We start from the raw sequence: 13,713 nt of genomic DNA, 5'->3' as shown, positions 1-13,713 counted from the left end.
CCAGTACCAATTCTAATAGTCCTATCCAGAATAGCTGCTGGGTATCTGACTTTGTTGTTTGTTGGGACAATATTCATATCCACCAGCGACGATGCCTTGATACAATGAAAAGGCCAAAGCCCTCTGATAGAAGGCACATGCTGAGAATTATTGCTGATGACATTAGAAAAGTCTGCCTGGATCCCCCCCCTTCAAACAATGTGCTGAACTTGCCAAAAAAAATGTGGATGCCTACCCCAAAAGTTTTGAAGATAGGATGGATGAAGGAGAGCGACTGGGAAATGGGTACTTCACGTTAGGCAAACAACTCCGTACACGCATTGAGTTCCTGAACCGTGACAACAACCTGGTGCACCTGAGAAAGTCTAAGAGACAGAAAGCCACAGAAACAGAAGAGATAGAAATGGAAACACCAAACCCAAAGTGTGGCAGAACGGATAGTTATGGTTGTGTGGCTTGGCAACTGCCACAGGGAGAAACAAGAGAATCTCTCCTGGAGAAAAAAAGAGAGCTTTTATCATTTTTTTCACACAAAGGCTCCAGAGCAACAGACTCAGCGGAGAGTTGATGAGCTAATGTCTGAGACCTATATTTCACAGCGACATCAATGGATTTCCCCCTCCAAGTGTTTCAGATATCCAGACTAATTGGCCATTCCTGTTGATGCCCTCATTTTTTACTACAACTTTTTAAAGGCACACTATGCAGGTTTTTTAGCTTAATATGATAAGATTATTAATAAGATTGCCGTAACAGATTGAGGAATAGAGCTCATAGGCCTCCACTGCCTAGCATTTTCCTAGCCAATGTCCAGTCTCTTGTGAACAAGATGGATGAACTAAGAGCGAGGAGACAGTTTCAAAGAGACATCAGGGACTTCATATACTAACATTCTATGCTTTACTGAGACATGGCTAACTGAACTTGTACCAGACTGTGACATCACTCCGGTGGAGTTTTTCTCTGCTGCTCGCTCTGACAGGACTGAGGAATCTGGAAAATTGAAAGGTGGCGGTGTTTGCATCATGCAACGTTAGCAACTTAGCAACGTTGACTGGGAGATGTTCAAGACGAACTCTGCTGACATCAATGAGTTTACGGAAGTATCATTGAGTTACATCAATATGCTAACTGATTCCATCATCCCAACTGTAAAGATCCGAAGCTTCCCTAAGCAGAAGCCATGGGTGGATAGAGAAGTGAGAACGGCATTAAAGACACGCACCATCACTTATAATGCTGGGCTTATTTCAGGGGATTTGACGGATTACAAAGCAGCATCTTATAGTTTATTAGAGCTATTAAAGATGCTAAGCGGCTATAGAGACAGAGTTGAAGCTGATTTCTTGGAGGGTGATCCAGCACGAGTGTGGAAAGGACTCCGAACCATCACTGGCTTTGAAAGAAAGTCCCCTCCTATGATGAATGTGAGTAAAGCCCTCCCTGATGAACTTAATGCTTTTATGCTCGCTTTGACATGAAAAAAAACACAGACTATATTGGACTAGCTGCAGCATGTGAAGCAAATGAGGATGCACCTTTCTGTGTCTCTGAGGTCGATGTGAGCAATGCCTTTAGGAGGGTAAATTGTAGAAAAGCTACTGGACGGATGGAATTTCTAACAGGGTTTTGAAATCCAAGCTGCTCAGTTAGCTCCTGTGTTCACTTATATCTTTAACACATCATTGGCTCAAGAGACAGTTCCTACTTGCCTCAAGCAGTCTGTTATTGTTCCAGTACCGAAAAACAAAAGTCCATCATGTCTGAATGACTACTGCCCAGTAGCCCTGACGTCTACAGTGATGAAGTGTTTTGAGAAGCTTGTGAAAAACATTATCTGCTCATCCCTCCCTGCCTTCTTCGACCCCCTCCAATTTGCTTACAGAGCCAACAGGTCTACAGAGGATGCCATCTCAAACCTCATGCACACCACCTTAACTCACCTGGAGGAGGGGAATGGGAATTATGTGAGGATGCTGTTCATTGACTTTAGTTCAGCATTCAACACGATAGTACCTCTCACCTTGGTCACAAAGATGAAGGCCTTAGGACTGAACACCACCCTGTGTCACTGGATATTTGACTTCCTCACCAACCGCTCACAAGTGGTTAGAGTGGGGGTCTGACATCTGACTCATTAACCATCAGCACTGGTGCTCCCCAAGGCTGTGTTTTGAGTCCACTGCTGTACAACATCTACACACATGACTGCAAAGCCAACAGTAGTCATACCTCCATCATCAAGTTTGCAGATGACACAGTGATCTTGGGCCTGATTAGTAACAACAATGAACAGTTCTACTTGGATCAGGTTGATGAGGTGGCACAGTGGTGTCAATCTAACAGCTTGACACTGAATATCAATAAAACCAAGGAAATGGTAGTGGATTACAGAAGGCAGCAGCAGAACTACAGTTACACCCACTAATGATCAGCGGGCAACCTGTAGAGAGAGTCACAAGTTTTAAATACCTTGGTGTCCACATTACTGAAGACTTAACATGGACTGTTAACACTCAATATGTTCTGAAGAAGTCCAGACAACGACTCTACTTCCTTCGTCAGCTAAGGAAATTCAAAGTTTCTACATCCATCATGAAGGCCTTCTACACTTCAGCGGTTGAGAGTGTTCTAACTGGTAGCATCATCACCTGGTATGGGAACTCCACAGTTAGAGATTGTAGTACTCTGCAGAGAGTAGTGCTCAGCTGAACGTACTATAAGAACTCAACTCCCTGCTCTACAAGATATCTATTCCATAAGAGTACTCCTAAGAGCCCAAAAGATTCTGAAGGACTCTTCTCATCCTAACAATGGATTATTCCTACCGCTGAAATCAAGAAGACGCCTATGTAGTCACAAAGCCAGAACTGAGAGACTCAGGAGAAGTTTTTATCCCCAGGCCATCCGAACTCTGAACTCACACTATACTGACTTTGCACACATTCACTCCTCAGCACTCTCAAACATTTCCCAACTCTGAACTCACACTATACTGACTTTGCACTCATTCACTCCTCAGCACTCATGACCCCCCCCCCCCCACCCACACACACACACACACACACACACACCTACAAGACTTTTAGCACTTTTACATCCCTCTCCCTATGCTACAGACCTTTTATTTATTTTCTTATTTCATCACACATCAAAACACACACACACACATATCTGACTTTCTCCAACTTTTGCACACTTTTTATTTATTATTTTTGATTTCTCCTCCATCTACCCATGTCCTTGATTGCCTAGCCTTTCCACTAAAGTTTAATTACAACACTTGTTGATTTTGTTTGAAATATTTCTGTTCTCATACATACCTTAACAAACACTTTTTTGATTTTGTTAAATAAATCAGAGTTAACAAATCTCTCTCTGTCTCTCTCTCTCGCTCACACACTCCACTTGAGCTCAATTGGTGCATATGTTTTCTATATGACTATCTGCCTTTTTCAGTTCCCTTAATCAACTAAGTGTTTTTATTTAGAATTAGTATAGTATTTTATGGATTAAAACACAGATTTGGATGAACATTAGTCATAAAATAATTGCCGTAATTTTTTAAATACAGTAGCCAAAATTACTGTATCAGCACTGATATTACTACTGTACTTCTAGTTACAGTATGAACCATAAGTACTGTGATTAAAAATATGGTAGACAATTCAATATACATTACAGCACTGGTATTACTACTGTAGTTTGCATTTACAGTATCAGACACAGATACTGTGATTTCATATACGGTAGGTGTACTGTAGAGTGAAATACAGCAACTTAGTGGTTATTTGCTGCCAGCAAGTTGCTGTAAATTTTACGGTAAACTGTAATTTGCAGACATTTTAACACCCATGATATATCACCACATTTTTCTCTCAGTAAAACCCTGTGAGTTTGAAGACACGTTTTATTTATTAATCCTCCGCCCTAACAAATAGGTCTAACGTCCTGTACTTTTGTCCATAGCAACGAGTAACCTAACCTTCTGTGTCACTGCTGCAAGTGTGTGCTTTTCCTGCCGCTGTGCAAGTTGTCAGTGAGGGGGTTGCATTGTTGATTCAAACGCGGAGTAATCATGAATGGCACTTCAGTCCAATCAGAATCTCACCATGGAGGTATTATATATAACTGGAGAGAGTGACTAAGTCCCGCCCCCATTCATTTTAATGGGCCATGCTAGGCTAGCTACTTCAGCCAAAAAAGCATGAAATTGACCGCAGCCATCTTTACGAAAATGGCGTTTCATGGGTGTTCGTTTCCGGCACCAGCTAGAATTAGCCTATTAGATTCCACGTTACAGACGGAGACAACGTAAGGTACAGCGGTATGTCGTTGATGAAGTTTGGACATTCCCTCAGTGGAAAAGAAGTTGTTCGGGAACACGCTTCACCTCGTTATAAGCGCAAATTCATTTAATTGGTTGGGATAACATTTTGGGAATGGTGGTAAAGTTTGCCCTGTCTCTGAAGTCCTAGGTTATTTAATGTGATGTTCATATGTGATAATAAACTATGCGAATCAATATTGTGTCACTTTAGGCTTCACAAATAATGATCCCTAAATACTATATTTGGACAGCTTGTAGGCCTATTACGCAATAGGCTATCCAATGAAAATGACTATTAATTAGGTAGACATGGTATGTAGGTAACGTGTGGATAGCTGGGATTTTTGCTGCACCCAGTGTGAATTTGCAGCTTGTTAAGCCTAGGCTACATTTGCAGGCAGACGAAATGAAGCCAATGCAAGTTAAACTTCCGATAGAAGCGCACATCCCTTGGGTATAGAGTCTGCAACTGTTGTTGGACATTTTGGCTTTTGTCTCGACTGGCAGCCTGAACATTTAAATGAAATGCATAGCCTAATCATGTCAATGTTGCAAGAAAGCAAACGAAATAAGTCATTGACATTTGTTTAGTTTTAAATCACTTGGGGAGACTTAAAGCGCTTTCAGGCATACGTGTAAGACCGGAGGTTCTGCCGATGTTAAACGGTGGGGCAGTATATCTGAACGACATAACCGGTCATATGGAAGTCCGAATTTACCCAGTGTTTATACTACTCCCCCCCTAGTATTTCCTCCGGACATTATGTAAATGTGCTGTGTCTGAACGAGGGTTAGGGTTGAATAGGTTACATGATCCAGACGTTGCGTTCTACAGAACTACAGCCTGTGCGTATTAAAATAGTCTTCATACACAACGCAATGAGTAGGCTAATAATTGGATACAGGTCATTGCTATGCATCTGCCAAAGTGTATGGTCATAGTCAGTTACTTTAAGGTAATTGGCACCCCGCATATACGGCAAAGAATAGCCTAATATGACAACATTAACATTTTTCTTTTATTTACCACAAAGTCCGGTAATACAGCCTAAACCATGTAGGCATTAAGTCAAGTATCAGTAGCTTAATCCAAGTAGTTAGTTGGTTTATTTGTCGTCTTCCAGAAATGCAAACCAACATGGATGCGCGAGGACGCTCGTGCCCAACACTAAACCCGTGCATGAGCTGTCATCTACCAATCAGCATGTAAAAACTGGTGCCGGAAGTTGCAACCATGTAACGCCATGTTTTCAAAAATGTCGGCGGCCAAATGCCATGTTAAGTGGCTGAAGCTAACCCTTCAAATCCTGACCCCCTGTCTCTCACTCACATAGTGCCACTTCTCTAACAATTTGACTGGATCGGTCGGTATAGTTGTGGAATGCTAGCTTTATTTCTTGACCAAATTCACCCGCCAGTACACAAATTCACCTGCATTTGGCGGGTGCTAATTTCCATCCCTGATACACACACGCACACATACACACACACAGAGATACACAGGCTGACACAAAAAACGTTCTAATTGAAACTAGTCGAAACACACACAGACACAAAGAGGCACATCACTGAAGCCTACATATTTGGTGAAGTGTCACCTGAGTAGCCTATCGTCACAGTGTAAAACGTCACACCCAACAGGAAGTAAATGTTTCCAATGTATAAAACTTGCAAAACAAATTGCACAAACGTCAGATATACATTGACACTCTCACCACATGTGAGTGCATTGTTGGCTTCCGAAATGGCACAGGTTGTGGAGCCACATGTGCTCTGACCCGTCATGGCCGCTTGTGGCTATATTTTGAAGTTTATCTTGATACATTTATGAGCCGGGTATTTTTTGCCCATACCTGGCCTCTATGCATGCTCACCCTGCACAACTCCATTACTGAAGAAAAACATGTCGAAGCTCATTTAAAGTTGCTACACAAGATTGGACAAGCTAATGAAATACTGAGAGAAAGTAGTCTGGTCAGACAAGCGCAAAATTGAACGTTTTGGATGTTATACTACACACCATGTTTGGAGGAGTAATGGCACTGTAGCCTACATCACCCTAAAAATGCTAAATAGTACAGCGGCTAAGGCAGTGTTTCTCAAACTTTTTTTCTGGGGACCCACTTTTTAAAAATGACAGACTATCGCGACCCAACTCATGACTGTGGTAGTTAACAAACTAGATCAGTGGTTCTCAAACTTTTTCTTTCATTCCCCACTTTGATCAAGGGGGCATTCTCGAGCCCCACCTGTCCCTCATCGCTCTAAGAAAGTGGTAGGTCAAGCTTAAAATTGTCAAATTTATTGAAATAATGACAAGTTCTAAATATATCCTCTTAAATAGAGTTAAAATCATCTGGTGCTGCAGATATAATAATAAATAAATACATAACACACATATTTCTGTTTTCCAGCAACATATTAGGAAGCATAGGCCATTTTACAGCATTGTACAATATATTCAATGAAATACCAACATGCTGCATTAAATGGATCCATAATCCAGTCATACTAAGCACTGCTGGTTGGGAAATATTTATGAAATAAACTTTGCAGGGATGTGATGTAGGCCTATTGTTTAATACATGGGATCACAAGAGTGCCTCCCAATCAGACGTTTCAGCGATTTCGCTCAGAAATCTCAAAAGGCATAATACTGTCGCGGATCGAGGCCTGTCTCATACTCAAGTTTTTTGGTGAATGCAGTAATCTTATTTGCTAGGTGAGGTAGGTGCTTGTCTTTGCCTTGTAACTGGACATTTAACTCAAATGTATCGCTAAGATATATCAAATATATCGCGATAGGCCAGCTTCGTCAAGAAATGTTCATTAGTGAACGTGCTTGCAGATTCAAACATGCGCTCTTCCTCCAAGAAGAGGCTGACTCGGAGCTCAAACACGCAACAGCAGCACTTTACCCGGAAAGCCACCTTGCTTCGCTGTGAAACAGTACAGCCTTTTGGTCAGCTACCATTTCTTCGCAAAGTGCGGAGAATAGACGCGCTTTTAAGGGCCGGGTTTTGATGAAATTCACCACTCTCACAACAATGTTCAAAATCTCATGTAGGTCGGGACTAACTAAGCTGCCTTGACACAAGCGCTTCCCTGTAAATAACACAGTGCGTCCATTGCGCATCGGGTGCTACCTGGGCCCAGGCTACAAATAAAAAAATAAAAAACTCCTGTTTTTCACGTCAGTTCGCGCCCCACCTGGCATGTCTCCGGGTCGCGACCCACAGTTTGAGAAACGCTGGGCTAAGGCCAGATTTTTACCTGAATCGTTCAGTTTTTGCAGAAAGCACGGAACTTGGTACAGGTATAGTACTACCGCTAGTGATCAAAAATTGAAATGGACCCCAACACAGCGCCCCCCAGGTGGCCCCTATCCTGACTTATCCTGAAATATGGCCACCAAAATATGCCCTTTTTTCTACATTTTTAATGCTATGCTGCTTTTAACACATAATATGACGTGTCTATAGCCATCTTTCAGCATTATGAAATACATAATGAGACAATCATGCATAATTAAAATAGCAGACATGTTGGATTTTAAGGAAGTAGCCATACATTCTGACACTGAGTCAAAAACTGGGGTGCGTTTAGGCTATTACTAGGCTAAATGCAGGGTTTAGTCACATAGAAGTTTCGACTGTGTGACTAAACCCTGCACTTGCTGGGCTCAATCCTTCTAATTTGCCCCCTAGAGGTTGGCATGCTAGCAAGGAGGCTAAAACCCATGAATGCTAGCGTCTGTCAAGTCTCAAACATATGCTGCCTTTTGGGAAATGAGTTTTTTTGTCTTCTATCCTAGAGTTAGATAAATTAGTACATACACCCAGTCAAAGTTAGATAAATTAGTACATAACCAGTCCAACACATCCTACTGTCCTACAGCCTAATCCAATTGAGGTGGGTGGGGCCAATTAGCATATGCTAAAATTTCTTTTAAGGCTCATAGTGATTGTTTGAAAAGATCCATTTTGTTTTATTGTAGTTTAACATTTTGCATCTCATAAAATGATTATGGCCGTCAATGAAGCTAATTACAGTGCATGAAAATGCACTGTTCTGTTATCTGAAGTCTTCTTGTTGCTAGATTACGGGGACGCTGGCGAGACACGCCGCTCCGTCTGGCATCATGTTTTTGTTTGTTTTTATGTAATGTTCGTAATTTTATGCAATGTCACGTTTATTTTTTGTATTGATTTGTCTAGTTAAATGTTTTCTCTCTTTATTTACATTATTTTTGATAGTTTTCGTGTTATTCTCTTAGTCTTTTTTTACTGCTTTCAAAGTCGGGCTGATGTTGTTAACGTCTGTCCATTGGGAGCTTGCTATGGCTAGCTTTTGCCCTGGGCCTCTTACATCCTTCCCATCCATCTGTGAGCCGGTGCTGCACTTCACTGTCTGGTCGAGGGGATTTCTCGGGACAACAGCTGGAGCTACTCTGAGAAAGATCTGCTGAGGCTGCCGAGCTGTTTCTGACCAGTGAACTGCCATGCCAACTGCCTGGAGTCTGGATTGAGCAGACTACGTTAACGTTAACGTTGAAGAACTCTGCATTACGGACCAACAAACAGTCGCTGTTAAACGTCCACCGAGTTGCTGATCTACAAGATCGCCCATGACTTCGGACTGTTATGCTTCCAGTGACTTCGGACTGTTATGCTTCCAGACTGCCAGTGAGTGTAAAGAACTTTGTTGGCGTTGCATGCATCGGTTGTGGAGACACAGCTGTGCGCAGTTTCACGCGAGTCATCATTGCCCTTGGACATTTTCAGCCGGTTGGAAATTGGACTAATTTTATTTTTAATTTGTATTTATTTTATTTATTAATTTGTTTGTTGTTTGTCTTGTATTGTGTATATGAAAATGCACTGTACTGTTCTTCCTAGGCAACTTCTACTTCTTCTTATTATTATTATTCCGCTTACCACTTTTTCCGTACGCAATTTCTCTTGAACAGTTTAACTTAGAAACTTCATTCAAACTTTGTAACGTAGGTCTTCAAACAGATCGGGTTGCTATGTCTTTTCAACTTTGAAACTTTTTAAACTATTAAAGAAAAACTTTTTAACTGTCTACTTTTAAACTATCATTAAACTATCTATCTATTAAACTAGCTGTCTATCAACAATGTTTAAACTATCTACATTCAACTTTTAAACTTTTAAACTATACATTCAACTTTTAAACAGTCTACTTTTAAACTATTATTAAACTATCTATTAAACTAGCTGTCTATCAACAACTTTTAACTTGTCATCAACTATGTCAACACTTGTCATCAACTATGACTCCTACCCACTGTAGCTAGTTAGCATGGTTAGCATAGTTAGCATGTTAGCATTGTTAGCATTTTTAGCAAAACTGATAAAAATGATTAGCTAGGTTAGCTAAGTCACATGATTAGCATACTTAGCATGTTAGCATGTTAGTTAGCATAGTTAGCATAACTACTAAAAATGATTAGCTAGGTTAGCTAAGTCACATGGTTAACATAGTTAGCATGTTAGCATAGTTAGCATGTTTAGCAAAACTGCTAGAAAACGTTAGCTAAGTAGCATGGTTAGCATGTTAGCATTGCTAGCACTGCTATAAAACATTAGCTAAGTAGCATGGTTAGCATGCTAGCAAACATTAGAGCCATTCCAACTTTCAGTTATCGTCAAATATCTACCTATACACAGCCATTAAACTATTTAAATATCAACGTTCATTAAACTTCCAGTCTGTCAACAACTTTTAAACTATTTACCTTCAACTTTTAAACGGTCTACTTTTAAACTATCATTAAACTATCTATTAAACTAGCTGTCTATCAACAACTTTTAAACTATCTACTGTCTATCAACAACTTTTAAACTATCTACATTCAGCTTTTAAACAGTCTACTTTTAAACTATCAACTTTTATTAAGCTATGCAACCACCATGTCTATCCTAGCATCACCGTAGTAACCATCTCTGTATTATCTGTTTTAACTATACATGATATTTTACATCACAACTTTAGCATTTTCATGCACTGGTAATTCCTTGGAATTGCATTTCTAGTTATTATTCTTCCCACCAAACTCCTGCATCTAATTCAGCTTTAACCGTTTAACGTAGAAACTTCGTTCAAACTTTGTAACATAGGTCTTGAAAAGGACACCTGGGGAATGTATTTTTCACTTTTGTGAACTTTATACTTTTTGAGATATTAATAAAAAAACAAGCTTATTTTTCCCCCATAGACTTAACATTGGGCTGATGACATCACAATGGGCTAATTAACTTGATTTGCAACTGGATCAACTTCCAGCTGCTCAACTAGGACCCATCAAAGGGCCAGTTAAACTGATTGCACCTGTATCAACTGCTTTTTGCTCAACTAGGCCAACTCTCTCTGTGTCTCTCCATTCTACAAGGATATAAGGCACATTCCATCCAACTTTCTATCCATTCATCCTCTTCAAACCATTCACTCATCCACCAATTAAACTATCCACCAACATCCATTAAACAATCTGCCTATCAACATCCATTCAACTTTCTGTCTATCAACATCCATTACACTATCTACATTCAACTTTTAAACTATATACTCTGTCTCAGGCTTTAAGCATACAATCTGGCTCTCTTAAGACCAGCACTTTTAGGACACTGGCTAGTGCGTTCAGCGCCCAGTCCTTGGGTGTGCTTTGTGGTGGAAACACCAAAAGCTCAGACAGGTAAAGTTGAGTATCGTTCACATAGCAGTAATAATCAAATTCATGGGAGCGAATGGTCTCACCCAAGGAAGTGTGTAAATAGAGAAAAGTAGGGGCCCTAATATCCCTGAGGCATACCTGGGGTGAAGTGATGTGCCCTTTAAGGTAGGATTTAAACCAGTTAAGGACTTTCCTAGACCTAGTTAAGGACTTTCCTATCCCAGTTCAGATAGTGTAGAAAGGAGAATGTCATGGTTAACAGTATCGAAGGCTGCAGATAAGTCTAGTAGAATGAATACTAATGACTTAGCAACTTAGATAAAGACTTAGCTACTCTCAATGCTTCAGTCACAGACATAAAAGCAGTTTCAGTAGAATGACTCTTGAAAACAGACTGCATAGGGTCTAGCAGGTTGTTCTGATATAGTAAGTCCAAGACTTGCTTGAAGACCACTTTCTCCAAAAACTTTGACAAGAAAGGAAGAAGGGAGATAGGTCTGTAAAAACAGGAATGGTTTTAGAGGTGGTGGCAAATTATACAATTATGCATCTTTATCCTCCTTGACTGATTTTTCTCTAGTTTCACATTTGGCAAGGGTCAGCATAAGCCAGTACCTGGAGCCTACAAACGTTGCACAGGTAGTTTAACTCCTCCAGAATGGCACACCAATACGTTCCATTGCCAGAAGGATTGCTGTGTCTCCCAGCGCAGTCTCAAGGTAGAGGGTCCTTAACCCAGCAGCAGCACCAGTATCTGCTCCTTTGTGCAACAACAAACAGCCCTGTCAGAGCCCTACAAAATGACCTCCTCCAGGCCGCTGGTGTGAATGTCTCTGACCACACTGTCAGACTTCATGAAGGTGGCCTGAGGGCCCGATGGCCTCTGGAAGGACCTATGCTCACTGCCCAGCACCGTGCAGCTCAATTGGCATTTGCCATAGAATACAAAATTGACAGGTTCACCATTGACGCCCTGTGCTTTTCACAAATGAGACCAGGTTCACACTGAGCACATGTGATGTCTGAAAATGTCTTGGAGAATGTAATGCTGCCTGCAACATCATTCAGCATGACTGGTTTGGTGGTGGGCCAGTGATGGTCTGGGGAGGGATATCTTTGGAAGGACGCACTCACCTCTACGGGCAAGACAACTGCACCCTCACTGCTCTTAGGCATCAGGATGAAAACTTCAGACCCATTGTCTGACCCTGTATTGTTGCAGTGGGCCCTGGGTTCCTCCTGGTGCACAGCAATGGCTGGACACATGTAGTGAGAATGTGCAGGCAGTTCCTGGAGGATGAAGGCATTGATACCATTGACTGTCCCCCCACACTCCCCTGACTTAAATCCGATTGAACACACGCTGGGAGATTATATTTTGGTCCATCCAACAGGTTGCACCACCGACTCTCAGGGAGCTCAGTGATGGCCATGTCCACATCTGGAAGCAGATCCCCCAGGATGTCATCTGCCGTTTCATTAGGAGCATGCCCCGATGCCATCAAGCATGTCGGGGCCATATGAACTACTGAGTACCATCATGAGTTGCTGTGCTGATATTCAAGCAAAATGGACAAGCTTGCCGCGTCATTTTTTCCACTTAGATTTTCGGGGGTCTTTGAATTCAGTCCTCTGTGGATTGATCATTTTCATTCCCAAATAACAAAGTGGAATCCTTTTGTTCCTAACATATTACCCAGTCCATATCAGTTTGAATCCTACCTCATAGGATGCTCGTTTAACGTATCATGGCTTGGACAGCTGTCCGCACCTTAGCCTCCCACCATAGGGGTCCCCCTGGGCTCAGTACTGGGCCCCCTTCTCTTTGCTATCCACACCACTTCTTTGGGACAGATTATCCATTCGCACAGCTTTTCATACCACTGCTATGCAGATGACACACAGCTTTATCTGTTCTTTCCACCTGATGACCCCTTGGTCTCGGCACGGATCTCGGATTGCCTCTCAGACATATCTACATGGATGAAGGCACACCACCTCCAGCTAAACCTCTCAAAAACCAAACTGCTGGTCCTCCCAGCTAAACCTACTGCTCCCACCTACTCGAATGCCCTCGTACAGGCATATATGCTACCCCCTGACCGTTGCACTCTTCAGACAAACATTGTCTAGCTCTGCCACCGGTACGCTCAGGTCAATCCAAACTTTTTTCATCTGTTGTTCCTCGTTGGTAGAACGCGCTACCAGTTCCTACTAGAGCAGGGACATCCCTCTCCATCTTCAAAAAACTCCCGAAGACCCAGCTCTTCAGAGAATATCTCCTCTCATAGCACTACTTACAACTAGCTAATTCTAGAACTTACCACCTGACTTGACTATATAAAAACAGCACTCACTAATGCACTTTTCCCTATTGTACTCTACCTTTTTAAATTGTTTTAAATTGTTCTAAAATTGTTGAGAGAATTGTTTTAAAAGCGTTAAACTGTTTACCAGGTTGTAAGTCGCTTTGGCTGAAAATGCGTCAGCCAAATGTAATGTAATGTAGATATCCAGCGTGATGTTTTTTCCCCATTGAGATCTGATGTGTTTTATTTTTTAAAGTGTATAATTTTTTGAGCAGTGTATAGTAAGAGTTAAGGTTTGCTCAGAAAGAGAAGAAGGTAGAATAAGAATTTATTAATGATGTAGGTTACTTCAATTAACCAAAATATAGAATAATTGT

The sequence above is a fragment of the Alosa alosa genome, chromosome 8, assembly GCF_017589495.1.
Source record: "Alosa alosa isolate M-15738 ecotype Scorff River chromosome 8, AALO_Geno_1.1, whole genome shotgun sequence".
Taxonomy (NCBI): Eukaryota; Metazoa; Chordata; class Actinopteri; order Clupeiformes; family Clupeidae; genus Alosa; species Alosa alosa.
The sequence above is the reverse complement of the archived record's forward strand: the minus strand, read 5'-3'. Positions refer to the sequence as shown.